Source organism: Pristiophorus japonicus, chromosome 1, assembly GCF_044704955.1.
Source record: "Pristiophorus japonicus isolate sPriJap1 chromosome 1, sPriJap1.hap1, whole genome shotgun sequence".
NCBI lineage: Eukaryota > Metazoa > Chordata > Chondrichthyes > Pristiophoridae > Pristiophorus > Pristiophorus japonicus.
The window spans coordinates 476,463,359-476,490,089 of NC_091977.1; the positions used below are offsets into that span (position 1 = coordinate 476,463,359).

The following is a 26,731-nucleotide window of genomic DNA, read 5'->3' on the forward strand; positions in this document are numbered from 1 at the left end:
CACTCCCTGCTGACACACAGATGCAAGTGTTCAAGCAAAACGGCGAAGGCACTGTCCTGTGCCTCAGCTGCAACATGTTCAGCTGTAAACTGCTCGTCATATTAAGAGCTCTGCCTTCAACGAATTGCCACTTACCACACACATACATACTTCAAAAGAATGCTCACTGCTTCAAGCCGGAGTGCAACCAACTACCTAAGCACGACTTTGCTTTGCTTTGTTTTCTACTGCACTGCTCCGCTCTCCCACCTGTGAATCGAAGGGATGCGACAGAGGTGCCTCTCTTTGGTGATTGTCTGCCTCATGCCTTGTAATCTGCCCGTCCTGTGCACCTGCTGATGTCGCAGCTATTTTTCACAGACTGGGCCAGTGGCGCAATGGATAACGCGTCTGACTACGGATCAGAAGATTGTAGGTTCGACTCCTACCTGGCTCGAGTATTTTTGCAATCTTTGCCACGTAAGCGAACATATTTGGTCAAACTGTCCAGCTCTTAAACTGGGAAGTACCTTCTTAGTGCAGTAGGCAGCACGTCAGTCTCATAATCTGAAGGTCCTGAATTCAATCCTTAGAAAAGGCATTGATACTTGTAAAGATGTTTTTCTTTCTTTCCATTTCAGCTGCATGCATGCAAAAATCGAGAAGTTTTGCTGCGACAGCACACCAAAGGATTTGATGTCCCTCAGCCTGCGGTGACCTTCAGAAGCAGATGGGCTCACCCACACCTGACACAACTCTTGTGTCTGAACTATTAACTGAGCCAAAAGAACAGTGGAGAATGCAGGCATTGATCCCACTGCCTCACACATGCAAAGTAAGCGCTCTCCCATTTGAGCAAATTCCCCATTCACATCTGGTATTAGCTCCCAGTTTGCATCTGACTCGCCCCTTATCACTTGCCTGCTCGCTTCCACGACCAGCAGAAATCTCCTGCTTCAGGTTGGCCTGCTCCCTGAACACTTTTCATGCTTTGCTCCAATCGACGTTACTGAGCAATAGCAAGCGAGCAAGGGCAGGACTGGAAGCCACGGATATGGTGAAAGACGCCAAGAAGAGCTCGAGCCTGCGGAAGGGAAGCGAGTTGAGCGTAACGTCGCAGCCGCCACGAGCGTGAGGGAGCAAGCGAGAGGCCTGTCTGACTGATGGACAGATAATTCTATTGCCTGAGGCTTTGCCTGAAAGAAAGTGCTGCCTCTTTTCATGCATTGCTGCTCAAAGGCACTCCCTGCTGACACACAGATGCAAGTGTTCAAGCAAAACGGCGAAGGCACTGTCCTGTGCCTCAGCTGCAACATGTTCAGCTGTAAACTGCTCGTCATATTAAGAGCTCTGCCTTCAACGAATTGCCACTTACCACACACATACATACTTCAAAAGAATGCTCACTGCTTCAAGCCGGAGTGCAACCAACTACCTAAGCACGACTTTGCTTTGCTTTGTTTTCTACTGCACTGCTCCGCTCTCCCACCTGTGAATCGAAGGGATGCGACAGAGGTGCCTCTCTTTGGTGATTGTCTGCCTCATGCCTTGTAATCTGCCCGTCCTGTGCACCTGCTGATGTCGCAGCTATTTTTCACAGACTGGGCCAGTGGCGCAATGGATAACGCGTCTGACTACAGATCAGAAGATTGTAGGTTCGACTCCTACCTGGCTCGAGTATTTTTGCAATCTTTGCATTATGGCTTTGGATGCCACGTAAGCGAACATATTTGGTCAAACTGTCCAGCTCTTAAACTGGGAAGTACCTTCTTAGTGCAGTAGGCAGCACGTCAGTCTCATAATCTAAAGGTCCTGAATTCAATCCTTAGAAAAGGCATTGATACTTGTAAAGATGTTTTTCTTTCTTTCCATTTCAGCTGCATGCATGCAAAAATCGAGAAGTTTTGCTGCGACAGCACACCAAAGGATTTGATGTCCCTCAGCCTGCGGTGACCTTCAGAAGCAGATGGGCTCACCCACACCTGACACAACTCTTGTGTCTGAACTATTAACTGAGCCAAAAGAACAGTGGAGAATGCAGGCATTGATCCCACTGCCTCACACATGCAAAGTAAGCGCTCTCCCATTTGAGCAAATTCCCCATTCACATCTGGTATTAGCTCCCAGTTTGCATCTGACTCGCCCCTTATCACTTGCCTGCTCGCTTCCACGACCAGCAGAAATCTCCTGCTTCAGGTTGGCCTGCTCCCTGAACACTTTTCATGCTTTGCTCCAATCGACGTTACTGAGCAATAGCAAGCGAGCAAGGGCAGGACTGGAAGCCACGGATATGGTGAAAGACGCCAAGAAGAGCTCGAGCCTGCGGAAGGGAAGCGAGTTGAGTGTAACGTCGCAGCCGCCACGAGCGTGAGGGAGCAAGCGAGAGGCCTGTCTGACTGATGGACAGATGATTCTATTGCCTGAGGCTTTGCCTGAAAGAAAGTGCTGCCTCTTTTCATGCATTGCTGCTCAAAGGCACTCCCTGCTGACACACAGATGCAAGTGTTCAAGCAAAACGGCGAAGGCACTGTCCTGTGCCTCAGCTGCAACATGTTCAGCTGTAAACTGCTCGTCATATTAAGAGCTCTGCCTTCAACGAATTGCCACTTACCACACACATACATACTTCAAAAGAATGCTCACTGCTTCAAGCCGGAGTGCAACCAACTACCTAAGCACGACTTTGCTTTGCTTTGTTTTCTACTGCACTGCTCCGCTCTCCCACCTGTGAATCGAAGGGATGCGACAGAGGTGCCTCTCTTTGGTGATTGTCTGCCTCATGCCTTGTAATCTGCCCGTCCTGTGCACCTGCTGATGTCGCAGCTAGTTTTCACAGACTGGGCCAGTGGCGCAATGGATAACGCGTCTGACTACGGATCAGAAGATTGTAGGTTCGACTCCTACCTGGCTCGAGTATTTTTGCAATCTTTGCATTATGGCTTTGGATGCCACGTAAGCGAACATATTTGGTCAAACTGTCCAGCTCTTAAACTGGGAAGTACCTTCTTAGTGCAGTAGGCAGCACGTCAGTCTCATAATCTGAAGGTCCTGAATTCAATCCTTAGAAAAGGCATTGATACTTGTAAAGATGTTTTTCTTTCTTTCCATTTCAGCTGCATGCATGCAAAAATCGAGAAGTTTTGCTGCGACAGCACACCAAAGGATTTGATGTCCCTCAGCCTGCGGTGACCTTCAGAAGCAGATGGGCTCACCCACACCTGACACAACTCTTGTGTCTGAACTATTAACTGAGCCAAAAGAACAGTGGAGAATGCAGGCATTGATCCCACTGCCTCACACATGCAAAGTAAGCGCTCTCCCATTTGAGCAAATTCCCCATTCACATCTGGTATTAGCTCCCAGTTTGCATCTGACTCGCCCCTTATCACTTGCCTGCTCGCTTCCACGACCAGCAGAAATCTCCTGCTTCAGGTTGGCCTGCTCCCTGAACACTTTTCATGCTTTGCTCCAATCGACGTTACTGAGCAATAGCAAGCGAGCAAGGGCAGGACTGGAAGCCACGGATATGGTGAAAGACGCCAAGAAGAGCTCGAGCCTGCGGAAGGGAAGCGAGTTGAGCGTAACGTCGCAGCCGCCACGAGCGTGAGGGAGCAAGCGAGAGGCCTGTCTGACTGATGGACAGATGATTCTATTGCCTGAGGCTTTGCCTGAAAGAAAGTGCTGCCTCTTTTCATGCATTGCTGCTCAAAGGCACTCCCTGCTGACACACAGATGCAAGTGTTCAAGCAAAACGGCGAAGGCACTGTCCTGTGCCTCAGCTGCAACATGTTCAGCTGTAAACTGCTCGTCATATTAAGAGCTCTGCCTTCAGCGAATTGCCACTTACCACACACATACATACTTCAAAAGAATGCTCACTGCTTCAAGCCGGAGTGCAACCAACTACCTAAGCACGACTTTGCTTTGCTTTGTTTTCTACTGCACTGCTCCGCTCTCCCACCTGTGAATCGAAGGGATGCGACAGAGGTGCCTCTCTTTGGTGATTGTCTGCCTCATGCCTTGTAATCTGCCCGTCCTGTGCACCTGCTGATGTCGCAGCTAGTTTTCACAGACTGGGCCAGTGGCGCAATGGATAACGCGTCTGACTACGGATGAGAAGATTGTAGGTTCGACTCCTACCTGGCTCGAGTATTTTTGCAATCTTTGCCACGTAAGCGAACATATTTGGTCAAACTGTCCAGCTCTTAAACTGGGAAGTACCTTCTTAGTGCAGTAGGCAGCACGTCAGTCTCATAATCTGAAGGTCCTGAGTTCAATCCTTAGAAAAGGCATTGATACTTATAAAGATGTTTTTCCTTCTTTCCATTTCAGCTGCATGCATGCAAAAATCGAGAAGTTTTGCTGCGACAGCACACCAAAGGATTTGATGTCCCTCAGCCTGCGGTGACCTTCAGAAGCAGATGGGCTCACCCACACCTGACACAACTCTTGTGTCTGAACTATTAACTGAGCCAAAAGAACAGTGGAGAATGCAGGCATTGATCCCACTGCCTCACACGTGCAAAGTAAGCACTCTCGCATTTGAGCAAATTCCCCATTCACATCTGGTATTAGCTCCCAGTTTGCATCTGACTCGCCCCTTATCACTTGCCTGCTCGCTTCCACGACCAGCAGAAATCTCCTGCTTCAGGTTGGCCTGCTCCCTGAACACTTTTCATGCTTTGCTCCAATCGACGTTACTGAGCAATAGCAAGCGAGCAAGGGCAGGACTGGAAGCCACGGATATGGTGAAAGACGCCAAGAAGAGCTCGAGCCTGCGGAAGGGAAGCGAGTTGAGCGTAACGTCGCAGCCGCCACGAGCGTGAGGGAGCAAGCGAGAGGCCTGTCTGACTGATGGACAGATGATTCTATTGCCTGAGGCTTTGCCTGAAAGAAAGTGCTGCCTCTTTTCATGCATTGCTGCTCAAAGGCACTCCCTGCTGACACACAGATGCAAGTGTTCAAGCAAAACGGCGAAGGCACTGTCCTGTGCCTCAGCTGCAACATGTTCAGCTGTAAACTGCTCGTCATATTAAGAGCTCTGCCTTCAACGAATTGCCACTTACCACACACATACATACTTCAAAAGAATGCTCACTGCTTCAAGCCGGAGTGCAACCAACTACCTAAGCACGACTTTGCTTTGCTTTGTTTTCTACTGCACTGCTGCGCTCTCCCACCTGTGAATCGAAGGGATGCGACAGAGGTGCCTCTCTTTGGTGATTGTCTGCCTCATGCCTTGTAATCTGCCCGTCCTGTGCACCTGCTGATGTCGCAGCTATTTTTCACAGAATGGGCCAGTGGCGCAATGGATAACGCGTCTGACTACGGATCAGAAGATTGTAGGTTCGACTCCTACCTGGCTCGAGTATTTTTGCAATCTTTGCCACGTAAGCGAACATATTTGGTCAAACTGTCCAGCTCTTAAACTGGGAAGTACCTTCTTAGTGCAGTAGGCAGCACGTCAGTCTCATAATCTGAAGGTCCTGAATTCAATCCTTAGAAAAGGCATTGATACTTGTAAAGATGTTTTTCTTTCTTTCCATTTCAGCTGCATGCATGCAAAAATCGAGAAGTTTTGCTGCGACAGCACACCAAAGGATTTGATGTCCCTCAGCCTGCGGTGACCTTCAGAAGCAGATGGGCTCACCCACACCTGACACAACTCTTGTGTCTGAACTATTAACTGAGCCAAAAGAACAGTGGAGAATGCAGGCATTGATCCCACTGCCTCACACATGCAAAGTAAGCGCTCTCCCATTTGAGCAAATTCCCCATTCACATCTGGTATTAGCTCCCAGTTTGCATCTGACTCGCCCCTTATCACTTGCCTGCTCGCTTCCACGACCAGCAGAAATCTCCTGCTTCAGGTTGGCCTGCTCCCTGAACACTTTTCATGCTTTGCTCCAATCGACGTTACTGAGCAATAGCAAGCGAGCAAGGGCAGGACTGGAAGCCACGGATATGGTGAAAGACGCCAAGAAGAGCTCGAGCCTGCGGAAGGGAAGCGAGTTGAGCGTAACGTCGCAGCCGCCACGAGCGTGAGGGAGCAAGCGAGAGGCCTGTCTGACTGATGGACAGATGATTCTATTGCCTGAGGCTTTGCCTGAAAGAAAGTGCTGCCTCTTTTCATGCATTGCTGCTCAAAGGCACTCCCTGCTGACACACAGATGCAAGTGTTCAAGCAAAACGGCGAAGGCACTGTCCTGTGCCTCAGCTGCAACATGTTCAGCTGTAAACTGCTCGTCATATTAAGAGCTCTGCCTTCAACGAATTGCCACTTACCACGCACATACATACTTCAAAAGAATGCTCACTGCTTCAAGCCGGCGTGCAACCAACTACCTAAGCACGACTTTGCTTTGCTTTGTTTTCTACTGCACTGCTCCGCTCTCCCACCTGTGAATCGAAGGGATGCGACAGAGGTGCCTCTCTTTGGTGATTGTCTGCCTCATGCCTTGTAATCTGCCCGTCCTGTGCACCTGCTGATGTCGCAGCTATTTTTCACAGACTGGGCCAGTGGCGCAATGGATAACGCGTCTGACTACGGATCAGAAGATTGTAGGTTCGACTCCTACCTGGCTCGAGTATTTTTGCAATCTTTGCATTATGGCTTTGGATGCCACGTAAGCGAACATATTTGGTCAAACTGTCCAGCTCTTAAACTGGTAAGTACCTTCTTAGTGCAGTAGGCAGCACGTCAGTCTCATAATCTGAAGGTCCTGAGTTCAATCCTTAGAAAAGGTATTGATACTTGTAAAGATGTTTTTCCTTCTTTCCATTTCAGCTGCATGCATGCAAAAATCGAGAAGTTTTGCTGCGACAGCACACCAAAGGATTTGATGTCCCTCAGCCTGCGGTGACCTTCAGAAGCAGATGGGCTCACCCACACCTGACACAACTCTTGTGTCTGAACTATTAACTGAGCCAAAAGAACAGTGGAGAATGCAGGCATTGATCCCACTGCCTCACACGTGCAAAGTAAGCACTCTCCCATTTGAGCAAATTCCCCATTCACATCTGGTATTAGCTCCCAGTTTGCATCTGACTCGCCCCTTATCACTTGCCTGCTCGCTTCCACGACCAGCAGAAATCTCCTGCTTCAGGTTGGCCTGCTCCCTGAACACTTTTCATGCTTTGCTCCAATCAACGTTACTGAGCAATAGCAAGCGAGCAAGGGCAGGACTGGAAGCCACGGATATGGTGAAAGACGCCAAGAAGAGCTCGAGCCTGCGGAAGGGAAGCGAGTTGAGCGTAACGTCGCAGCCGCCACGAGCGTGAGGGAGCAAGCGAGAGGCCTGTCTGACTGATGGACAGATAATTCTATTGCCTGAGGCTTTGCCTGAAAGAAAGTGCTGCCTCTTTTCATGCATTGCTGCTCAAAGGCACTCCCTGCTGACACACAGATGCAAGTGTTCAAGCAAAACGGCGAAGGCACTGTCCTGTGCCTCAGCTGCAACATGTTCAGCTGTAAACTGCTCGTCATATTAAGAGCTCTGCCTTCAACGAATTGCCACTTACCACACACATACATACTTCAAAAGAATGCTCACTGCTTCAAGCCGGAGTGCAACCAACTACCTAAGCACGACTTTGCTTTGCTTTGTTTTCTACTGCACTGCTCCGCTCTCCCACCTGTGAATCGAAGGGATGCGACAGAGGTGCCTCTCTTTGGTGATTGTCTGCCTCATGCCTTGTAATCTGCCCGTCCTGTGCACCTGCTGATGTCGCAGCTATTTTTCACAGAATGGGCCAGTGGCGCAATGGATAACGCGTCTGACTACGGATGAGAAGATTGTAGGTTCGACTCCTACCTGGCTCGAGTATTTTTGCAATCTTTGCCACGTAAGCGAACATATTTGGTCAAACTGTCCAGCTCTTAAACTGGGAAGTACCTTCTTAGTGCAGTAGGCAGCACGTCAGTCTCATAATCTGAAGGTCCTGAATTCAATCCTTAGAAAAGGCATTGATACTTGTAAAGATGTTTTTCTTTCTTTCCATTTCAGCTGCATGCATGCAAAAATCGAGAAGTTTTGCTGCGACAGCACACCAAAGGATTTGATGTCCCTCAGCCTGCGGTGACCTTCAGAAGCAGATGGGCTCACCCACACCTGACACAACTCTTGTGTCTGAACTATTAACTGAGCCAAAAGAACAGTGGAGAATGCAGGCATTGATCCCACTGCCTCACACATGCAAAGTAAGCGCTCTCCCATTTGAGCAAATTCCCCATTCACATCTGGTATTAGCTCCCAGTTTGCATCTGACTCGCCCCTTATCACTTGCCTGCTCGCTTCCACGACCAGCAGAAATCTCCTGCTTCAGGTTGGCCTGCTCCCTGAACACTTTTCATGCTTTGCTCCAATCGACGTTACTGAGCAATAGCAAGCGAGCAAGGGCAGGACTGGAAGCCACGGATATGGTGAAAGACGCCAAGAAGAGCTCGAGCCTGCGGAAGGGAAGCGAGTTGAGCGTAACGTCGCAGCCGCCACGAGCGTGAGGGAGCAAGCGAGAGGCCTGTCTGACTGATGGACAGATGATTCTATTGCCTGAGGCTTTGCCTGAAAGAAAGTGCTGCCTCTTTTCATGCATTGCTGCTCAAAGGCACTCCCTGCTGACACACAGATGCAAGTGTTCAAGCAAAACGGCGAAGGCACTGTCCTGTGCCTCAGCTGCAACATGTTCAGCTGTAAACTGCTCGTCATATTAAGAGCTCTGCCTTCAGCGAATTGCCACTTACCACACACATACATACTTCAAAAGAATGCTCACTGCTTCAAGCCGGAGTGCAACCAACTACCTAAGCACGACTTTGCTTTGCTTTGTTTTCTACTGCACTGCTCCGCTCTCCCACCTGTGAATCGAAGGGATGCGACAGAGGTGCCTCTCTTTGGTGATTGTCTGCCTCATGCCTTGTAATCTGCCCGTCCTGTGCACCTGCTGATGTCGCAGCTATTTTTCACAGACTGGGCCAGTGGCGCAATGGATAACGCGTCTGACTACGGATCAGAAGATTATAGGTTCGACTCCTACCTGGCTCGAGTATTTTTGCAATCTTTGCATTATGGCTTTGGATGCCACGTAAGCGAACATATTTGGTCAAACTGTCCAGCTCTTAAACTGGGAAGTACCTTCTTAGTGCAGTAGGCAGCACGTCAGTCTCATAATCTGAAGGTCCTGAGTTCAATCCTTAGAAAAGGCATTGATACTTGTAAAGATGTTTTTCCTTCTTTCCATTTCAGCTGCATGCATGCAAAAATCGAGAAGTTTTGCAGCGACAGCACACCAAAGGATTTGATGTCCCTCAGCCTGCGGTGACCTTCAGAAGCAGATGGGCTCACCCACACCTGACACAACTCTTGTGTCTGAACTATTAACTGAGCCAAAAGAACAGTGGAGAATGCAGGCATTGATCCCACTGCCTCACACGTGCAAAGTAAGCGCTCTCCCATTTGAGCAAATTCCCCATTCACATCTGGTATTAGCTCCCAGTTTGCATCTGACTCGCCCCTTATCACTTGCCTGCTCGCTTCCACGACCAGCAGAAATCTCCTGCTTCAGGTTGGCCTGCTCCCTGAACACTTTTCATGCTTTGCTCCAATCGACGTTACTGAGCAATAGCAAGCGAGCAAGGGCAGGACTGGAAGCCACGGATATGGTGAAAGACGCCAAGAAGAGCTCGAGCCTGCGGAAGGGAAGCGAGTTGAGCGTAACGTCGCAGCCGCCACGAGCGTGAGGGAGCAAGCGAGAGGCCTGTCTGACTGATGGACAGATGATTCTATTGCCTGAGGCTTTGCCTGAAAGAAAGTGCTGCCTCTTTTCATGCATTGCTGCTCAAAGGCACTCCCTGCTGACACACAGATGCAAGTGTTCAAGCAAAACGGCGAAGGCACTGTCCTGTGCCTCAGCTGCAACATGTTCAGCTGTAAACTGCTCGTCATATTAAGAGCTCTGCCTTCAGCGAATTGCCACTTACCACACACATACATACTTCAAAAGAATGCTCACTGCTTCAAGCCGGAGTGCAACCAACTACCTAAGCACGACTTTGCTTTGCTTTGTTTTCTACTGCACTGCTCCGCTCTCCCACCTGTGAATCGAAGGGATGCGACAGAGGTGCCTCTCTTTGGTGATTGTCTGCCTCATGCCTTGTAATCTGCCCGTCCTGTGCACCTGCTGATGTCGCAGCTATTTTTCACAGACTGGGCCAGTGGCGCAATGGATAACGCGTCTGACTACGGATCAGAAGATTGTAGGTTCGACTCCTACCTGGCTCGAGTATTTTTGCAATCTTTGCCACGTAAGCGAATATATTTGGTCAAACTGTCCAGCTCTTAAACTGGGAAGTACCTTCTTAGTGCAGTAGGCAGCACGTCAGTCTCATAATCTGAAGGTCCTGAATTCAATCCTTAGAAAAGGCATTGATACTTGTAAAGATGTTTTTCTTTCTTTCCATTTCAGCTGCATGCATGCAAAAATCGAGAAGTTTTGCTGCGACAGCACACCAAAGGATTTGATGTCCCTCAGCCTGCGGTGACCTTCAGAAGCAGATGGGCTCACCCACACCTGACACAACTCTTGTGTCTGAACTATTAACTGAGCCAAAAGAACAGTGGAGAATGCAGGCATTGATCCCACTGCCTCACACATGCAAAGTAAGCGCTCTCCCATTTGAGCAAATTCCCCATTCACATCTGGTATTAGCTCCCAGTTTGCATCTGACTCGCCCCTTATCACTTGCCTGCTCGCTTCCACGACCAGCAGAAATCTCCTGCTTCAGGTTGGCCTGCTCCCTGAACACTTTTCATGCTTTGCTCCAATCGACGTTACTGAGCAATAGCAAGCGAGCAAGGGCAGGACTGGAAGCCACGGATATGGTGAAAGACGCCAAGAAGAGCTCGAGCCTGCGGAAGGGAAGCGAGTTGAGCGTAACGTCGCAGCCGCCACGAGCGTGAGGGAGCAAGCGAGAGGCCTGTCTGACTGATGGACAGATGATTCTATTGCCTGAGGCTTTGCCTGAAAGAAAGTGCTGCCTCTTTTCATGCATTGCTGCTCAAAGGCACTCCCTGCTGACACACAGATGCAAGTGTTCAAGCAAAACGGCGAAGGCACTGTCCTGTGCCTCAGCTGCAACATGTTCAGCTGTAAACTGCTCGTCATATTAAGAGCTCTGCCTTCAACGAATTGCCACTTACCACACACATACATACTTCAAAAGAATGCTCACTGCTTCAAGCCGGAGTGCAACCAACTACCTAAGCACGACTTTGCTTTGCTTTGTTTTCTACTGCACTGCTCCGCTCTCCCACCTGTGAATCGAAGGGATGCGACAGAGGTGCCTCTCTTTGGTGATTGTCTGCCTCATGCCTTGTAATCTGCCCGTCCTGTGCACCTGCTGATGTCGCAGCTATTTTTCACAGACTGGGCCAGTGGCGCAATGGATAACGCGTCTGACTACGGATGAGAAGATTGTAGGTTCGACTCCTACCTGGCTCGAGTATTTTTGCAATCTTTGCATTATGGCTTTGGATGCCACGTAAGCGAACATATTTGGTCAAACTGTCCAGCTCTTAAACTGGGAAGTACCTTCTTAGTGCAGTAGGCAGCACGTCAGTCTCGTTATCTGAAGGTCCTCAGTTCAATCCTTAGAGAAGGCATTGATACTTGTAAAGATGTTTTTCCTTCTTTCCATTTCAGCTGCATGCATGCAAAAATCGAGAAGTTTTGCTGCGACAGCACACCAAAGGATTTGATGTCCCTCAGCCTGCGGTGACCTTCAGAAGCAGATGGGCTCACCCACACCTGACACAACTCTTGTGTCTGAACTATTAACTGAGCCAAAAGAACAGTGGAGAATGCAGGCATTGATCCCACTGCCTCACACATGCAAAGTAAGCGCTCTCCCATTTGAGCAAATTCCCCATTCACATCTGGTATTAGCTCCCAGTTTGCATCTGACTTGCCCCTTATCACTTGCCTCCTCGCTTCCACGACCAGCAGAAATCTCCTGCTTCAGGTTGGCCTGCTCCCTGAACACTTTTCATGCTTTGCTCCAATCGACGTTACTGAGCAATAGCAAGCGAGCAAGGGCAGGACTGGAAGCCACGGATATGGTGAAAGACGCCAAGAAGAGCTCGAGCCTGCGGAAGGGAAGCGAGTTGAGCATAACGTCGCAGCCGCCACGAGCGTGAGGGAGCAAGCGAGAGGCCTGTCTGACTGATGGACAGATGATTCTATTGCCTGAGGCTTTGCCTGAAAGAAAGTGCTGCCTCTTTTCATGCATTGCTGCTCAAAGGCACTCCCTGCTGACACACAGATGCAAGTGTTCAAGCAAAACGGCGAAGGCACTGTCCTGTGCCTCAGCTGCAACATGTTCAGCTGTAAACTGCTCGTCATATTAAGAGCTCTGCCTTCAGCGAATTGCCACTTACCACACACATACATACTTCAAAAGAATGCTCACTGCTTCAAGCCGGAGTGCAACCAACTACCTAAGCACGACTTTGCTTTGCTTTGTTTTCTACTGCACTGCTCCGCTCTCCCACCTGTGAATCGAAGGGATGCGACAGAGGTGCCTCTCTTTGGTGATTGTCTGCCTCATGCCTTGGAATCTGCCCGTCCTGTGCACCTGCTGATGTCGCAGCTATTTTTCACAGACTGGGCCAGTGGCGCAATGGATAACGCGTCTGACTACGGATGAGAAGATTGTAGGTTCGACTCCTACCTGGCTCGAGTATTTTTGCAATCTTTGCATTATGGCTTTGGATGCCACGTAAGCGAACATATTTGGTCAAACTGTCCAGCTCTTAAACTGGTAAGTACCTTCTTAGTGCAGTAGGCAGCACGTCAGTCTCATAATCTGAAGGTCCTGAATTCAATCTTAGAAAAGGCATTGATACTTGTAAAGATGTTTTTCTTTCTTTCCATTTCAGCTGCATGCATGCAAAAATCGAGAAGTTTTGCTGCGACAGCACACCAAAGGATTTGATGTCCCTCAGCCTGCGGTGACCTTCAGAAGCAGATGGGCTCACCCACACCTGACACAACTCTTGTGTCTGAACTATTAACTGAGCCAAAAGAACAGTGGAGAATGCAGGCATTGATCCCACTGCCTCACACATGCAAAGTAAGCGCTCTCCCATTTGAGCAAATTCCCCATTCACATCTGGTATTAGCTCCCAGTTTGCATCTGACTCGCCCCTTATCACTTGCCTGCTCGCTTCCACGACCAGCAGAAATCTCCTGCTTCAGGTTGGCCTGCTCCCTGAACACTTTTCATGCTTTGCTCCAATCGACGTTACTGAGCAATAGCAAGCGAGCAAGGGCAGGACTGGAAGCCACGGATATGGTGAAAGACGCCAAGAAGAGCTCGAGCCTGCGGAAGGGAAGCGAGTTGAGCGTAACGTCGCAGCCGCCACGAGCGTGAGGGAGCAAGCGAGAGGCCTGTCTGACTGATGGACAGATGATTCTATTGCCTGAGGCTTTGCCTGAAAGAAAGTGCTGCCTCTTTTCATGCATTGCTGCTCAAAGGCACTCCCTGCTGACACACAGATGCAAGTGTTCAAGCAAAACGGCGAAGGCACTGTCCTGTGCCTCAGCTGCAACATGTTCAGCTGTAAACTGCTCGTCATATTAAGAGCTCTGCCTTCAACGAATTGCCACTTACCACACACATACATACTTCAAAAGAATGCTCACTGCTTCAAGCCGGAGTGCAACCAACTACCTAAGCACGACTTTGCTTTGCTTTGTTTTCTACTGCACTGCTCCGCTCTCCCACCTGTGAATCGAAGGGATGCGACAGAGGTGCCTCTCTTTGGTGATTGTCTGCCTCATGCCTTGTAATCTGCCCGTCCTGTGCACCTGCTGATGTCGCAGCTAGTTTTCACAGACTGGGCCAGTGGCGCAATGGATAACGCGTCTGACTACGGATCAGAAGATTGTAGGTTCGACTCCTACCTGGCTCGAGTATTTTTGCAATCTTTGCCACGTAAGCGAACATATTTGGTCAAACTGTCCAGCTCTTAAACTGGGAAGTACCTTCTTAGTGCAGTAGGCAGCACGTCAGTCTCATAATCTTAAGGTCCTCAGTTCAATCCTTAGAAAAGGCATTGATACTTGTAAAGATGTTTTTCCTTCTTTCCATTTCAGCTGCATGCATGCAAAAATCGAGAAGTTTTGCTGCGACAGCACACCAAAGGATTTGATGTCCCTCAGCCTGCGGTGACTTTCAGAAGCAGATGGGCTCACCCACACCTGACACAACTCTTGTGTCTGAACTATTAACTGAGCCAAAAGAACAGTGGAGAATGCAGGCATTGATCCCACTGCCTCACACATGCAAAGTAAGCGCTCTCCCATTTGAGCAAATTCCCCATTCACATCTGGTATTAGCTCCCAGTTTGCATCTGACTTGCCCCTTATCACTTGCCTCCTCGCTTCCACGACCAGCAGAAATCTCCTGCTTCAGGTTGGACTGCTCCCTGAACACTTTTCATGCTTTGCTCCAATCGACGTTACTGAGCAATAGCAAGCGAGCAAGGGCAGGACTGGAAGCCACGGATATGGTGAAAGACGCCAAGAAGAGCTCGAGCCTGCGGAAGGGAAGCGAGTTGAGCATAACGTCGCAGCCGCCACGAGCGTGAGGGAGCAAGCGAGAGGCCTGTCTGACTGATGGACAGATGATTCTATTGCCTGAGGCTTTGCCTGAAAGAAAGTGCTGCCTCTTTTCATGCATTGCTGCTCAAAGGCACTCCCTGCTGACACACAGATGCAAGTGTTCAAGCAAAACGGCGAAGGCACTGTCCTGTGCCTCAGCTGCAACATGTTCAGCTGTAAACTGCTCGTCATATTAAGAGCTCTGCCTTCAACGAATTGCCACTTACCACACACATACATACTTCAAAAGAATGCTCACTGCTTCAAGCCGGAGTGCAACCAACTACCTAAGCACGACTTTGCTTTGCTTTGTTTTCTACTGCACTGCTCCGCTCTCCCACCTGTGAATCGAAGGGATGCGACAGAGGTGCCTCTCTTTGGTGATTGTCTGCCTCATGCCTTGTAATCTGCCCGTCCTGTGCACCTGCTGATGTCGCAGCTATTTTTCACAGACTGGGCCAGTGGCGCAATGGATAACGCGTCTGACTACGGATGAGAAGATTGTAGGTTCGACTCCTACCTGGCTCGAGTATTTTTGCAATCTTTGCATTATGGCTTTGGATGCCACGTAAGCGAACATATTTGGTCAAACTGTCCAGCTCTTAAACTGGGAAGTACCTTCTTAGTGCAGTAGGCAGCACGTCAGTCTCGTTATCTGAAGGTCCTCAGTTCAATCCTTAGAGAAGGCATTGATACTTGTAAAGATGTTTTTCCTTCTTTCCATTTCAGCTGCATGCATGCAAAAATCGAGAAGTTTTGCTGCGACAGCACACCAAAGGATTTGATGTCCCTCAGCCTGCGGTGACCTTCAGAAGCAGATGGGCTCACCCACACCTGACACAACTCTTGTGTCTGAACTATTAACTGAGCCAAAAGAACAGTGGAGAATGCAGGCATTGATCCCACTGCCTCACACATGCAAAGTAAGCGCTCTCCCATTTGAGCAAATTCCCCATTCACATCTGGTATTAGCTCCCAGTTTGCATCTGACTCGCCCCTTATCACTTGCCTGCTCGCTTCCACGACCAGCAGAAATCTCCTGCTTCAGGTTGGCCTGCTCCCTGAACACTTTTCATGCTTTGCTCCAATCGACGTTACTGAGCAATAGCAAGCGAGCAAGGGCAGGACTGGAAGCCACGGATATGGTGAAAGACGCCAAGAAGAGCTCGAGCCTGCGGAAGGGAAGCGAGTTGAGCGTAACGTCGCAGCCGCCACGAGCGTGAGGGAGCAAGCGAGAGGCCTGTCTGACTGATGGACAGATGATTCTATTGCCTGAGGCTTTGCCTGAAAGAAAGTGCTGCCTCTTTTCATGCATTGCTGCTCAAAGGCACTCCCTGCTGACACACAGATGCAAGTGTTCAAGCAAAACGGCGAAGGCACTGTCCTGTGCCTCAGCTGCAACATGTTCAGCTGTAAACTGCTCGTCATATTAAGAGCTCTGCCTTCAACGAATTGCCACTTACCACACACATACATACTTCAAAAGAATGCTCACTGCTTCAAGCCGGAGTGCAACCAACTACCTAAGCACGACTTTGCTTTGCTTTGTTTTCTACTGCACTGCTCCGCTCTCCCACCTGTGAATCGAAGGGATGCGACAGAGGTGCCTCTCTTTGGTGATTGTCTGCCTCATGCCTTGTAATCTGCCCGTCCTGTGCACCTGCTGATGTCGCAGCTAGTTTTCACAGACTGGGCCAGTGGCGCAATGGATAACGCGTCTGACTACGGATCAGAAGATTGTAGGTTTGACTCCTACCTGGCTCGAGTATTTTTGCAATCTTTGCATTATGGCTTTGGATGCCACGTAAGCGAACATATTTGGTCAAACTGTCCAGCTCTTAAACTGGGAAGTACCTTCTTAGTGCAGTAGGCAGCACGTCAGTCTCATAATCTGAAGGTCCTGAATTCAATCCTTAGAAAAGGCATTGATACTTGTAAAGATGTTTTTCTTTCTTTCCATTTCAGCTGCATGCATGCAAAAATCGAGAAGTTTTGCTGCGACAGCACACCAAAGGATTTGATGTCCCTCAGCCTGCGGTGACCTTCAGAAGCAGATGGGCTCACCCACACCTGACACAACTCTTGTGTCTGAACTATTAACTGAGCCAAAAGAACAGTGGAGAATGCAGGCATTGATCCCACTGCCTCACACATGCAAAGTAAGCGCTCTCCCATTTGAGCAAATTCCCCATTCACATCTGGTATTAGCTCCCAGTTTGCATCTGACTCGCCCCTTATCACTTGCCTGCTCGCTTCCACGACCAGCAGAAATCTCCTGCTTCAGGTTGGCCTGCTCCCTGAACACTTTTCATGCTTTGCTCCAATCGACGTTACTGAGCAATAGCAAGCGAGCAAGGGCAGGACTGGAAGCCACGGATATGGTGAAAGATGCCAAGAAGAGCTCGAGCCTGCGGAAGGGAAGCGAGTTGAGCCGCCACGAGCGTGAGGGAGCAAGCGAGAGGCCTGTCTGACTGATGGACAGATGATTCTATTGCCTGAGGCTTTGCCTGAAAGAAAGTGCTGCCTCTTTTCATGCATTGCTGCTCAAAGGCACTCCCTGCTGACACACAGATGCAAGTGTTCAAGCAAAACGGCGAAGGCACTGTCCTGTGCCTCAGCTGCAACATGTTCAGCTGTAAACTGCTCGTCATATTAAGAGCTCTGCCTTCAGCGAATTGCCACTTACCACACACATACATACTTCAAAAGAATGCTCACTGCTTCAAGCCGGAGTGCAACCAACTACCTAAGCACGACTTTGCTTTGCTTTGTTTTCTACTGCACTGCTCCGCTCTCCCACCTGTGAATCGAAGGGATGCGACAGAGGTGCCTCTCTTTGGTGATTGTCTGCCTCATGCCTTGTAATCTGCCCGTCCTGTGCACCTGCTGATGTCGCAGCTATTTTTCACAGACTGGGCCAGTGGCGCAATGGATAACACGTCTGACTACGGATCAGAAGATTGTAGGTTCGACTCCTACCTGGCTTGAGTATTTTTGCAATCTTTGCATTATGGCTTTGGATGCCACGTAAGCGAACATATTTGGTCAAACTGTCCAGCTCTTAAACTGGGAAGTACCTTCTTAGTGCAGTAGGCAGCACGTCAGTCTCATAATCTTAAGGTCCTGAGTTCAATCCTTAGAAAAGGCATTGATACTTGTAAAGATGTTTTTCCTTCTTTCCATTTCAGCTGCATGCATGCAAAAATCGAGAAGTTTTGCTGCGACAGCACACCAAAGGATTTGATGTCCCTCAGCCTGCGGTGACTTTCAGAAGCAGATGGGCTCACCCACACCTGACACAACTCTTGTGTCTGAACTATTAACTGAGCCAAAAGAACAGTGGAGAATGCAGGCATTGATCCCACTGCCTCACACATGCAAAGTAAGCGCTCTCCCATTTGAGCAAATTCCCCATTCACATCTGGTATTAGCTCCCAGTTTGCATCTGACTCGCCCCTTATCACTTGCCTCCTCGCTTCCACGACCAGCAGAAATCTCCTGCTTCAGGTTGGCCTGCTCCCTGAACACTTTTCATGCTTTGCTCCAATCGACGTTACTGAGCAATAGCAAGCGAGCAAGGGCAGGACTGGAAGCCACGGATATGGTGAAAGACGCCAAGAAGAGCTCGAGCCTGCGGAAGGGAAGCGAGTTGAGCATAACGTCGCAGCCGCCACGAGCGTGAGGGAGCAAGCGAGAGGCCTGTCTGACTGATGGACAGATGATTCTATTGCCTGAGGCTTTGCCTGAAAGAAAGTGCTGCCTCTTTTCATGCATTGCTGCTCAAAGGCACTCCCTGCTGACACACAGATGCAAGTGTTCAAGCAAAACGGCGAAGGCACTGTCCTGTGCCTCAGCTGCAACATGTTCAGCTGTAAACTGCTCGTCATATTAAGAGCTCTGCCTTCAGCGAATTGCCACTTACCACACACATACATACTTCAAAAGAATGCTCACTGCTTCAAGCCGGAGTGCAACCAACTACCTAAGCACGACTTTGCTTTGCTTTGTTTTCTACTGCACTGCTCCGCTCTCCCACCTGTGAATCGAAGGGATGCGACAGAGGTGCCTCTCTTTGGTGATTGTCTGCCTCATGCCTTGTAATCTGCCCGTCCTGTGCACCTGCTGATGTCGCAGCTAGTTTTCACAGACTGGGCCAGTGGCGCAATGGATAACGCGTCTGACTACGGATCAGAAGATTGTAGGTTCGACTCCTACCTGGCTCGAGTATTTTTGCAATCTTTGCCACGTAAGCGAACATATTTGGTCAAACTGTCCAGCTCTTAAACTGGGAAGTACCTTCTTAGTGCAGTAGGCAGCACGTCAGTCTCATAATCTTAAGGTCTTCAGTTCAATCCTTAGAAAAGGCATTGATACTTGTAAAGATGTTTTTCCTTCTTTCCATTTCAGCTGCATGCATGCAAAAATCGAGAAGTTTTGCTGCGACAGCACACCAAAGGATTTGATGTCCCTCAGCCTGCGGTGACTTTCAGAAGCAGATGGGCTCACCCACACCTGACACAACTCTTGTGTCTGAACTATTAACTGAGCCAAAAGAACAGTGGAGAATGCAGGCATTGATCCCACTGCCTCACACATGCAAAGTAAGCGCTCTCCCATTTGAGCAAATTCCCCATTCACATCTGGTATTAGCTCCCAGTTTGCATCTGACTTGCCCCTTATCACTTGCCTCCTCGCTTCCACGACCAGCAGAAATCTCCTGCTTCAGGTTGGACTGCTCCCTGAACACTTTTCATGCTTTGCTCCAATCGACGTTACTGAGCAATAGCAAGCGAGCAAGGGCAGGACTGGAAGCCACGGATATGGTGAAAGACGCCAAGAAGAGCTCGAGCCTGCGGAAGGGAAGCGAGTTGAGCATAACGTCGCAGCCGCCACGAGCGTGAGGGAGCAAGCGAGAGGCCTGTCTGACTGATGGACAGATGATTCTATTGCCTGAGGCTTTGCCTGAAAGAAAGTGCTGCCTCTTTTCATGCATTGCTGCTCAAAGGCACTCCCTGCTGACACACAGATGCAAGTGTTCAAGCAAAACGGCGAAGGCACTGTCCTGTGCCTCAGCTGCAACATGTTCAGCTGTAAACTGCTCGTCATATTAAGAGCTCTGCCTTCAACGAATTGCCACTTACCACACACATACATACTTCAAAAGAATGCTCACTGCTTCAAGCCGGAGTGCAACCAACTACCTAAGCACGACTTTGCTTTGCTTTGTTTTCTACTGCACTGCTCCGCTCTCCCACCTGTGAATCGAAGGGATGCGACAGAGGTGCCTCTCTTTGGTGATTGTCTGCCTCATGCCTTGGAATCTGCCCGTCCTGTGCACCTGCTGATGTCGCAGCTATTTTTCACAGACTGGGCCAGTGGCGCAATGGATAACGCGTCTGACTACGGATGAGAAGATTGTAGGTTCGACTCCTACCTGGCTCGAGTATTTTTGCAATCTTTGCATTATGGCTTTGGATGCCACGTAAGCGAACATATTTGGTCAAACTGTCCAGCTCTTAAACTGGGAAGTACCTTCTTAGTGCAGTAGGCAGCACGTCAGTCTCGTTATCTGAAGGTCCTCAGTTCAATCCTTAGAGAAGGCATTGATACTTGTAAAGATGTTTTTCCTTCTTTCCATTTCAGCTGCATGCATGCAAAAATCGAGAAGTTTTGCTGCGACAGCACACCAAAGGATTTGATGTCCCTCAGCCTGCGGTGACCTTCAGAAGCAGATGGGCTCACCCACACCTGACACAACTCTTGTGTCTGAACTATTAACTGAGCCAAAAGAACAGTGGAGAATGCAGGCATTGATCCCACTGCCTCACACATGCAAAGTAAGCGCTCTCCCATTTGAGCAAATTCCCCATTCACATCTGGTATTAGCTCCCAGTTTGCATCTGACTCGCCCCTTATCACTTGCCTCCTCGCTTCCACGACCAGCAGAAATCTCCTGCTTCAGGTTGGCCTGCTCCCTGAACACTTTTCATGCTTTGCTCCAATCGACGTTACTGAGCAATAGCAAGCGAGCAAGGGCAGGACTGGAAGCCACGGATATGGTGAAAGACGCCAAGAAGAGCTCGAGCCTGCGGAAGGGAAGCGAGTTGAGCGTAACGTCGCAGCCGCCACGAGCGTGAGGGAGCAAGCGAGAGGCCTGTCTGACTGATGGACAGATGATTCTATTGCCTGAGGCTTTGCCTGAAAGAAAGTGCTGCCTCTTTTCATGCATTGCTGCTCAAAGGCACTCCCTGCTGACACACAGATGCAAGTGTTCAAGCAAAACGGCGAAGGCACTGTCCTGTGCCTCAGCTGCAACATGTTCAGCTGTAAACTGCTCGTCATATTAAGAGCTCTGCCTTCAGCGAATTGCCACTTACCACACACATACATACTTCAAAAGAATGCTCACTGCTTCAAGCCGGAGTGCAACCAACTACCTAAGCACGACTTTGCTTTGCTTTGTTTTCTACTGCACTGCTCCGCTCTCCCACCTGTGAATCGAAGGGATGCGACAGAGGTGCCTCTCTTTGGTGATTGTCTGCCTCATGCCTTGTAATCTGCCCGTCCTGTGCACCTGCTGATGTCGCAGCTAGTTTTCACAGACTGGGCCAGTGGCGCAATGGATAACGCGTCTGACTACGGATCAGAAGATTGTAGGTTCGACTCCTACCTGGCTCGAGTATTTTTGCAATCCTTGCCACGTAAGCGAACATATTTGGTCAAACTGTCCAGCTCTTAAACTGGTAAGTACCTTCTTAGTGCAGTAGGCAGCACGTCAGTCTCATAATCTGAAGGTCCTGAATTCAATCTTAGAAAAGGCATTGATACTTGTAAAGATGTTTTTCTTTCTTTCCATTTCAGCTGCATGCATGCAAAAATCGAGAAGTTTTGCTGCGACAGCACACCAAAGGATTTGATGTCCCTCAGCCTGCGGTGACCTTCAGAAGCAGATGGGCTCACCCACACCTGACACAACTCTTGTGTCTGAACTATTAACTGAGCCAAAAGAACAGTGGAGAATGCAGGCATTGATCCCACTGCCTCACACATGCAAAGTAAGCGCTCTCCCATTTGAGCAAATTCCCCATTCACATCTGGTATTAGCTCCCAGTTTGCATCTGACTCGCCCCTTATCACTTGCCTGCTCGCTTCCACGACCAGCAGAAATCTCCTGCTTCAGGTTGGCCTGCTCCCTGAACACTTTTCATGCTTTGCTCCAATCGACGTTACTGAGCAATAGCAAGCGAGCAAGGGCAGGACTGGAAGCCACGGATATGGTGAAAGACGCCAAGAAGAGCTCGAGCCTGCGGAAGGGAAGCGAGTTGAGCGTAACGTCGCAGCCGCCACGAGCGTGAGGGAGCAAGCGAGAGGCCTGTCTGACTGATGGACAGATGATTCTATTGCCTGAGGCTTTGCCTGAAAGAAAGTGCTGCCTCTTTTCATGCATTGCTGCTCAAAGGCACTCCCTGCTGACACACAGATGCAAGTGTTCAAGCAAAACGGCGAAGGCACTGTCCTGTGCCTCAGCTGCAACATGTTCAGCTGTAAACTGCTCGTCATATTAAGAGCTCTGCCTTCAACGAATTGCCACTTACCACACACATACATACTTCAAAAGAATGCTCACTGCTTCAAGCCGGAGTGCAACCAACTACCTAAGCACGACTTTGCTTTGCTTTGTTTTCTACTGCACTGCTCCGCTCTCCCACCTGTGAATCGAAGGGATGCGACAGAGGTGCCTCTCTTTGGTGATTGTCTGCCTCATGCCTTGTAATCTGCCCGTCCTGTGCACCTGCTGATGTCGCAGCTAGTTTTCACAGACTGGGCCAGTGGCGCAATGGATAACGCGTCTGACTACGGATCAGAAGATTGTAGGTTCGACTCCTACCTGGCTCGAGTATTTTTGCAATCTTTGCCACGTAAGCGAACATATTTGGTCAAACTGTCCAGCTCTTAAACTGGGAAGTACCTTCTTAGTGCAGTAGGCAGCACGTCAGTCTCATAATCTTAAGGTCCTCAGTTCAATCCTTAGAAAAGGCATTGATACTTGTAAAGATGTTTTTCCTTCTTTCCATTTCAGCTGCATGCATGCAAAAATCGAGAAGTTTTGCTGCGACAGCACACCAAAGGATTTGATGTCCCTCAGCCTGCGGTGACTTTCAGAAGCAGATGGGCTCACCCACACCTGACACAACTCTTGTGTCTGAACTATTAACTGAGCCAAAAGAACAGTGGAGAATGCAGGCATTGATCCCACTGCCTCACACATGCAAAGTAAGCGCTCTCCCATTTGAGCAAATTCCCCATTCACATCTGGTATTAGCTCCCAGTTTGCATCTGACTTGCCCCTTATCACTTGCCTCCTCGCTTCCACGACCAGCAGAAATCTCCTGCTTCAGGTTGGACTGCTCCCTGAACACTTTTCATGCTTTGCTCCAATCGACGTTACTGAGCAATAGCAAGCGAGCAAGGGCAGGACTGGAAGCCACGGATATGGTGAAAGACGCCAAGAAGAGCTCGAGCCTGCGGAAGGGAAGCGAGTTGAGCATAACGTCGCAGCCGCCACGAGCGTGAGGGAGCAAGCGAGAGGCCTGTCTGACTGATGGACAGATGATTCTATTGCCTGAGGCTTTGCCTGAAAGAAAGTGCTGCCTCTTTTCATGCATTGCTGCTCAAAGGCACTCCCTGCTGACACACAGATGCAAGTGTTCAAGCAAAACGGCGAAGGCACTGTCCTGTGCCTCAGCTGCAACATGTTCAGCTGTAAACTGCTCGTCATATTAAGAGCTCTGCCTTCAGCGAATTGCCACTTACCACACACATACATACTTCAAAAGAATGCTCACTGCTTCAAGCCGGAGTGCAACCAACTACCTAAGCACGACTTTGCTTTGCTTTGTTTTCTACTGCACTGCTCCGCTCTCCCACCTGTGAATCGAAGGGATGCGACAGAGGTGCCTCTCTTTGGTGATTGTCTGCCTCATGCCTTGTAATCTGCCCGTCCTGTGCACCTGCTGATGTCGCAGCTAGTTTTCACAGACTGGGCCAGTGGCGCAATGGATAACGCGTCTGACTACGGATCAGAAGATTGTAGGTTCGACTCCTACCTGGCTCGAGTATTTTTGCAATCCTTGCCACGTAAGCGAACATATTTGGTCAAACTGTCCAGCTCTTAAACTGGTAAGTACCTTCTTAGTGCAGTAGGCAGCACGTCAGTCTCATAATCTGAAGGTCCTGAATTCAATCTTAGAAAAGGCATTGATACTTGTAAAGATGTTTTTCTTTCTTTCCATTTCAGCTGCATGCATGCAAAAATCGAGAAGTTTTGCTGCGACAGCACACCAAAGGATTTGATGTCCCTCAGCCTGCGGTGACCTTCAGAAGCAGATGGGCTCACCCACACCTGACACAACTCTTGTGTCTGAACTATTAACTGAGCCAAAAGAACAGTGGAGAATGCAGGCATTGATCCCACTGCCTCACACATGCAAAGTAAGCGCTCTCCCATTTGAGCAAATTCCCCATTCACATCTGGTATTAGCTCCCAGTTTGCATCTGACTCGCCCCTTATCACTTGCCTGCTCGCTTCCACGACCAGCAGAAATCTCCTGCTTCAGGTTGGCCTGCTCCCTGAACACTTTTCATGCTTTGCTCCAATCGACGTTACTGAGCAATAGCAAGCGAGCAAGGGCAGGACTGGAAGCCACGGATATGGTGAAAGACGCCAAGAAGAGCTCGAGCCTGCGGAAGGGAAGCGAGTTGAGCGTAACGTCGCAGCCGCCACGAGCGTGAGGGAGCAAGCGAGAGGCCTGTCTGACTGATGGACAGATGATTCTATTGCCTGAGGCTTTGCCTGAAAGAAAGTGCTGCCTCTTTTCATGCATTGCTGCTCAAAGGCACTCCCTGCTGACACACAGATGCAAGTGTTCAAGCAAAACGGCGAAGGCACTGTCCTGTGCCTCAGCTGCAACATGTTCAGCTGTAAACTGCTCGTCATATTAAGAGCTCTGCCTTCAACGAATTGCCACTTACCACACACATACATACTTCAAAAGAATGCTCACTGCTTCAAGCCGGAGTGCAACCAACTACCTAAGCACGACTTTGCTTTGCTTTGTTTTCTACTGCACTGCTCCGCTCTCCCACCTGTGAATCGAAGGGATGCGACAGAGGTGCCTCTCTTTGGTGATTGTCTGCCTCATGCCTTGTAATCTGCCCGTCCTGTGCACCTGCTGATGTCGCAGCTAGTTTTCACAGACTGGGCCAGTGGCGCAATGGATAACGCGTCTGACTACGGATCAGAAGATTGTAGGTTCGACTCCTACCTGGCTCGAGTATTTTTGCAATCTTTGCCACGTAAGCGAACATATTTGGTCAAACTGTCCAGCTCTTAAACTGGGAAGTACCTTCTTAGTGCAGTAGGCAGCACGTCAGTCTCATAATCTTAAGGTCCTCAGTTCAATCCTTAGAAAAGGCATTGATACTTGTAAAGATGTTTTTCCTTCTTTCCATTTCAGCTGCATGCATGCAAAAATCGAGAAGTTTTGCTGCGACAGCACACCAAAGGATTTGATGTCCCTCAGCCTGCGGTGACTTTCAGAAGCAGATGGGCTCACCCACACCTGACACAACTCTTGTGTCTGAACTATTAACTGAGCCAAAAGAACAGTGGAGAATGCAGGCATTGATCCCACTGCCTCACACATGCAAAGTAAGCGCTCTCCCATTTGAGCAAATTCCCCATTCACATCTGGTATTAGCTCCCAGTTTGCATCTGACTTGCCCCTTATCACTTGCCTCCTCGCTTCCACGACCAGCAGAAATCTCCTGCTTCAGGTTGGACTGCTCCCTGAACACTTTTCATGCTTTGCTCCAATCGACGTTACTGAGCAATAGCAAGCGAGCAAGGGCAGGACTGGAAGCCACGGATATGGTGAAAGACGCCAAGAAGAGCTCGAGCCTGCGGAAGGGAAGCGAGTTGAGCATAACGTCGCAGCCGCCACGAGCGTGAGGGAGCAAGCGAGAGGCCTGTCTGACTGATGGACAGATGATTCTATTGCCTGAGGCTTTGCCTGAAAGAAAGTGCTGCCTCTTTTCATGCATTGCTGCTCAAAGGCACTCCCTGCTGACACACAGATGCAAGTGTTCAAGCAAAACGGCGAAGGCACTGTCCTGTGCCTCAGCTGCAACATGTTCAGCTGTAAACTGCTCGTCATATTAAGAGCTCTGCCTTCAGCGAATTGCCACTTACCACACACATACATACTTCAAAAGAATGCTCACTGCTTCAAGCCGGAGTGCAACCAACTACCTAAGCACGACTTTGCTTTGCTTTGTTTTCTACTGCACTGCTCCGCTCTCCCACCTGTGAATCGAAGGGATGCGACAGAGGTGCCTCTCTTTGGTGATTGTCTGCCTCATGCCTTGTAATCTGCCCGTCCTGTGCACCTGCTGATGTCGCAGCTATTTTTCACAGACTGGGCCAGTGGCGCAATGGATAACGCGTCTGACTACGGATGAGAAGATTGTAGGTTCGACTCCTACCTGGCTCGAGTATTTTTGCAATCTTTGCATTATGGCTTTGGATGCCACGTAAGCGAACATATTTGGTCAAACTGTCCAGCTCTTAAACTGGGAAGTACCTTCTTAGTGCAGTAGGCAGCACGTCAGTCTCGTTATCTGAAGGTCCTCAGTTCAATCCTTAGAGAAGGCATTGATACTTGTAAAGATGTTTTTCCTTCTTTCCATTTCAGCTGCATGCATGCAAAAATCGAGAAGTTTTGCTGCGACAGCACACCAAAGGATTTGATGTCCCTCAGCCTGCGGTGACCTTCAGAAGCAGATGGGCTCACCCACACCTGACACAACTCTTGTGTCTGAACTATTAACTGAGCCAAAAGAACAGTGGAGAATGCAGGCATTGATCCCACTGCCTCACACATGCAAAGTAAGCGCTCTCCCATTTGAGCAAATTCCCCATTCACATCTGGTATTAGCTCCCAGTTTGCATCTGACTCGCCCCTTATCACTTGCCTCCTCGCTTCCACGACCAGCAGAAATCTCCTGCTTCAGGTTGGCCTGCTCCCTGAACACT

The 26,731-nt window shown here is 49.4% G+C and overlaps 22 non-coding genes across 22 annotated transcripts; all 22 read left to right on the forward strand.

Annotated features, from left to right (window-relative positions):
• Window positions 1-363: 363 nt before the first annotated feature.
• trnar-acg (transfer RNA arginine (anticodon ACG)) lies at window positions 364-436 on the forward strand. The gene has a single exon. It is a non-coding gene; the product is annotated as a tRNA-Arg (tRNA).
• A 1,146-nt stretch (window positions 437-1,582) lies between these two features.
• Window positions 1,583-1,655, forward strand: trnac-aca (transfer RNA cysteine (anticodon ACA)). The gene has a single exon. It is a non-coding gene; the product is annotated as a tRNA-Cys (tRNA).
• Window positions 1,656-2,818: 1,163 nt separating this feature from the next.
• On the forward strand, window positions 2,819-2,891 carry trnar-acg (transfer RNA arginine (anticodon ACG)). Its single transcript has one exon. It is a non-coding gene; the product is annotated as a tRNA-Arg (tRNA).
• Window positions 2,892-4,054: 1,163 nt separating this feature from the next.
• On the forward strand, window positions 4,055-4,127 carry trnar-acg (transfer RNA arginine (anticodon ACG)). The gene has a single exon. It is a non-coding gene; the product is annotated as a tRNA-Arg (tRNA).
• Window positions 4,128-5,273: 1,146 nt separating this feature from the next.
• trnar-acg (transfer RNA arginine (anticodon ACG)) lies at window positions 5,274-5,346 on the forward strand. Its single transcript has one exon. It is a non-coding gene; the product is annotated as a tRNA-Arg (tRNA).
• A 1,146-nt stretch (window positions 5,347-6,492) lies between these two features.
• trnar-acg (transfer RNA arginine (anticodon ACG)) lies at window positions 6,493-6,565 on the forward strand. Its single transcript has one exon. It is a non-coding gene; the product is annotated as a tRNA-Arg (tRNA).
• Window positions 6,566-7,728: 1,163 nt separating this feature from the next.
• trnar-acg (transfer RNA arginine (anticodon ACG)) lies at window positions 7,729-7,801 on the forward strand. The gene has a single exon. It is a non-coding gene; the product is annotated as a tRNA-Arg (tRNA).
• Window positions 7,802-8,947: 1,146 nt separating this feature from the next.
• trnar-acg (transfer RNA arginine (anticodon ACG)) lies at window positions 8,948-9,020 on the forward strand. Its single transcript has one exon. It is a non-coding gene; the product is annotated as a tRNA-Arg (tRNA).
• Window positions 9,021-10,183: 1,163 nt separating this feature from the next.
• trnar-acg (transfer RNA arginine (anticodon ACG)) lies at window positions 10,184-10,256 on the forward strand. Its single transcript has one exon. It is a non-coding gene; the product is annotated as a tRNA-Arg (tRNA).
• A 1,146-nt stretch (window positions 10,257-11,402) lies between these two features.
• Window positions 11,403-11,475, forward strand: trnar-acg (transfer RNA arginine (anticodon ACG)). Its single transcript has one exon. It is a non-coding gene; the product is annotated as a tRNA-Arg (tRNA).
• Window positions 11,476-12,638: 1,163 nt separating this feature from the next.
• On the forward strand, window positions 12,639-12,711 carry trnar-acg (transfer RNA arginine (anticodon ACG)). The gene has a single exon. It is a non-coding gene; the product is annotated as a tRNA-Arg (tRNA).
• Window positions 12,712-13,873: 1,162 nt separating this feature from the next.
• On the forward strand, window positions 13,874-13,946 carry trnar-acg (transfer RNA arginine (anticodon ACG)). Its single transcript has one exon. It is a non-coding gene; the product is annotated as a tRNA-Arg (tRNA).
• Window positions 13,947-15,092: 1,146 nt separating this feature from the next.
• Window positions 15,093-15,165, forward strand: trnar-acg (transfer RNA arginine (anticodon ACG)). The gene has a single exon. It is a non-coding gene; the product is annotated as a tRNA-Arg (tRNA).
• A 1,163-nt stretch (window positions 15,166-16,328) lies between these two features.
• Window positions 16,329-16,401, forward strand: trnar-acg (transfer RNA arginine (anticodon ACG)). The gene has a single exon. It is a non-coding gene; the product is annotated as a tRNA-Arg (tRNA).
• A 1,150-nt stretch (window positions 16,402-17,551) lies between these two features.
• trnar-acg (transfer RNA arginine (anticodon ACG)) lies at window positions 17,552-17,624 on the forward strand. Its single transcript has one exon. It is a non-coding gene; the product is annotated as a tRNA-Arg (tRNA).
• Window positions 17,625-18,787: 1,163 nt separating this feature from the next.
• trnar-acg (transfer RNA arginine (anticodon ACG)) lies at window positions 18,788-18,860 on the forward strand. Its single transcript has one exon. It is a non-coding gene; the product is annotated as a tRNA-Arg (tRNA).
• Window positions 18,861-20,006: 1,146 nt separating this feature from the next.
• trnar-acg (transfer RNA arginine (anticodon ACG)) lies at window positions 20,007-20,079 on the forward strand. The gene has a single exon. It is a non-coding gene; the product is annotated as a tRNA-Arg (tRNA).
• Window positions 20,080-21,242: 1,163 nt separating this feature from the next.
• Window positions 21,243-21,315, forward strand: trnar-acg (transfer RNA arginine (anticodon ACG)). Its single transcript has one exon. It is a non-coding gene; the product is annotated as a tRNA-Arg (tRNA).
• Window positions 21,316-22,460: 1,145 nt separating this feature from the next.
• On the forward strand, window positions 22,461-22,533 carry trnar-acg (transfer RNA arginine (anticodon ACG)). The gene has a single exon. It is a non-coding gene; the product is annotated as a tRNA-Arg (tRNA).
• Window positions 22,534-23,679: 1,146 nt separating this feature from the next.
• On the forward strand, window positions 23,680-23,752 carry trnar-acg (transfer RNA arginine (anticodon ACG)). Its single transcript has one exon. It is a non-coding gene; the product is annotated as a tRNA-Arg (tRNA).
• A 1,145-nt stretch (window positions 23,753-24,897) lies between these two features.
• Window positions 24,898-24,970, forward strand: trnar-acg (transfer RNA arginine (anticodon ACG)). Its single transcript has one exon. It is a non-coding gene; the product is annotated as a tRNA-Arg (tRNA).
• Window positions 24,971-26,116: 1,146 nt separating this feature from the next.
• Window positions 26,117-26,189, forward strand: trnar-acg (transfer RNA arginine (anticodon ACG)). Its single transcript has one exon. It is a non-coding gene; the product is annotated as a tRNA-Arg (tRNA).
• The last annotated feature ends 542 nt before the right edge of the window (window positions 26,190-26,731 follow it).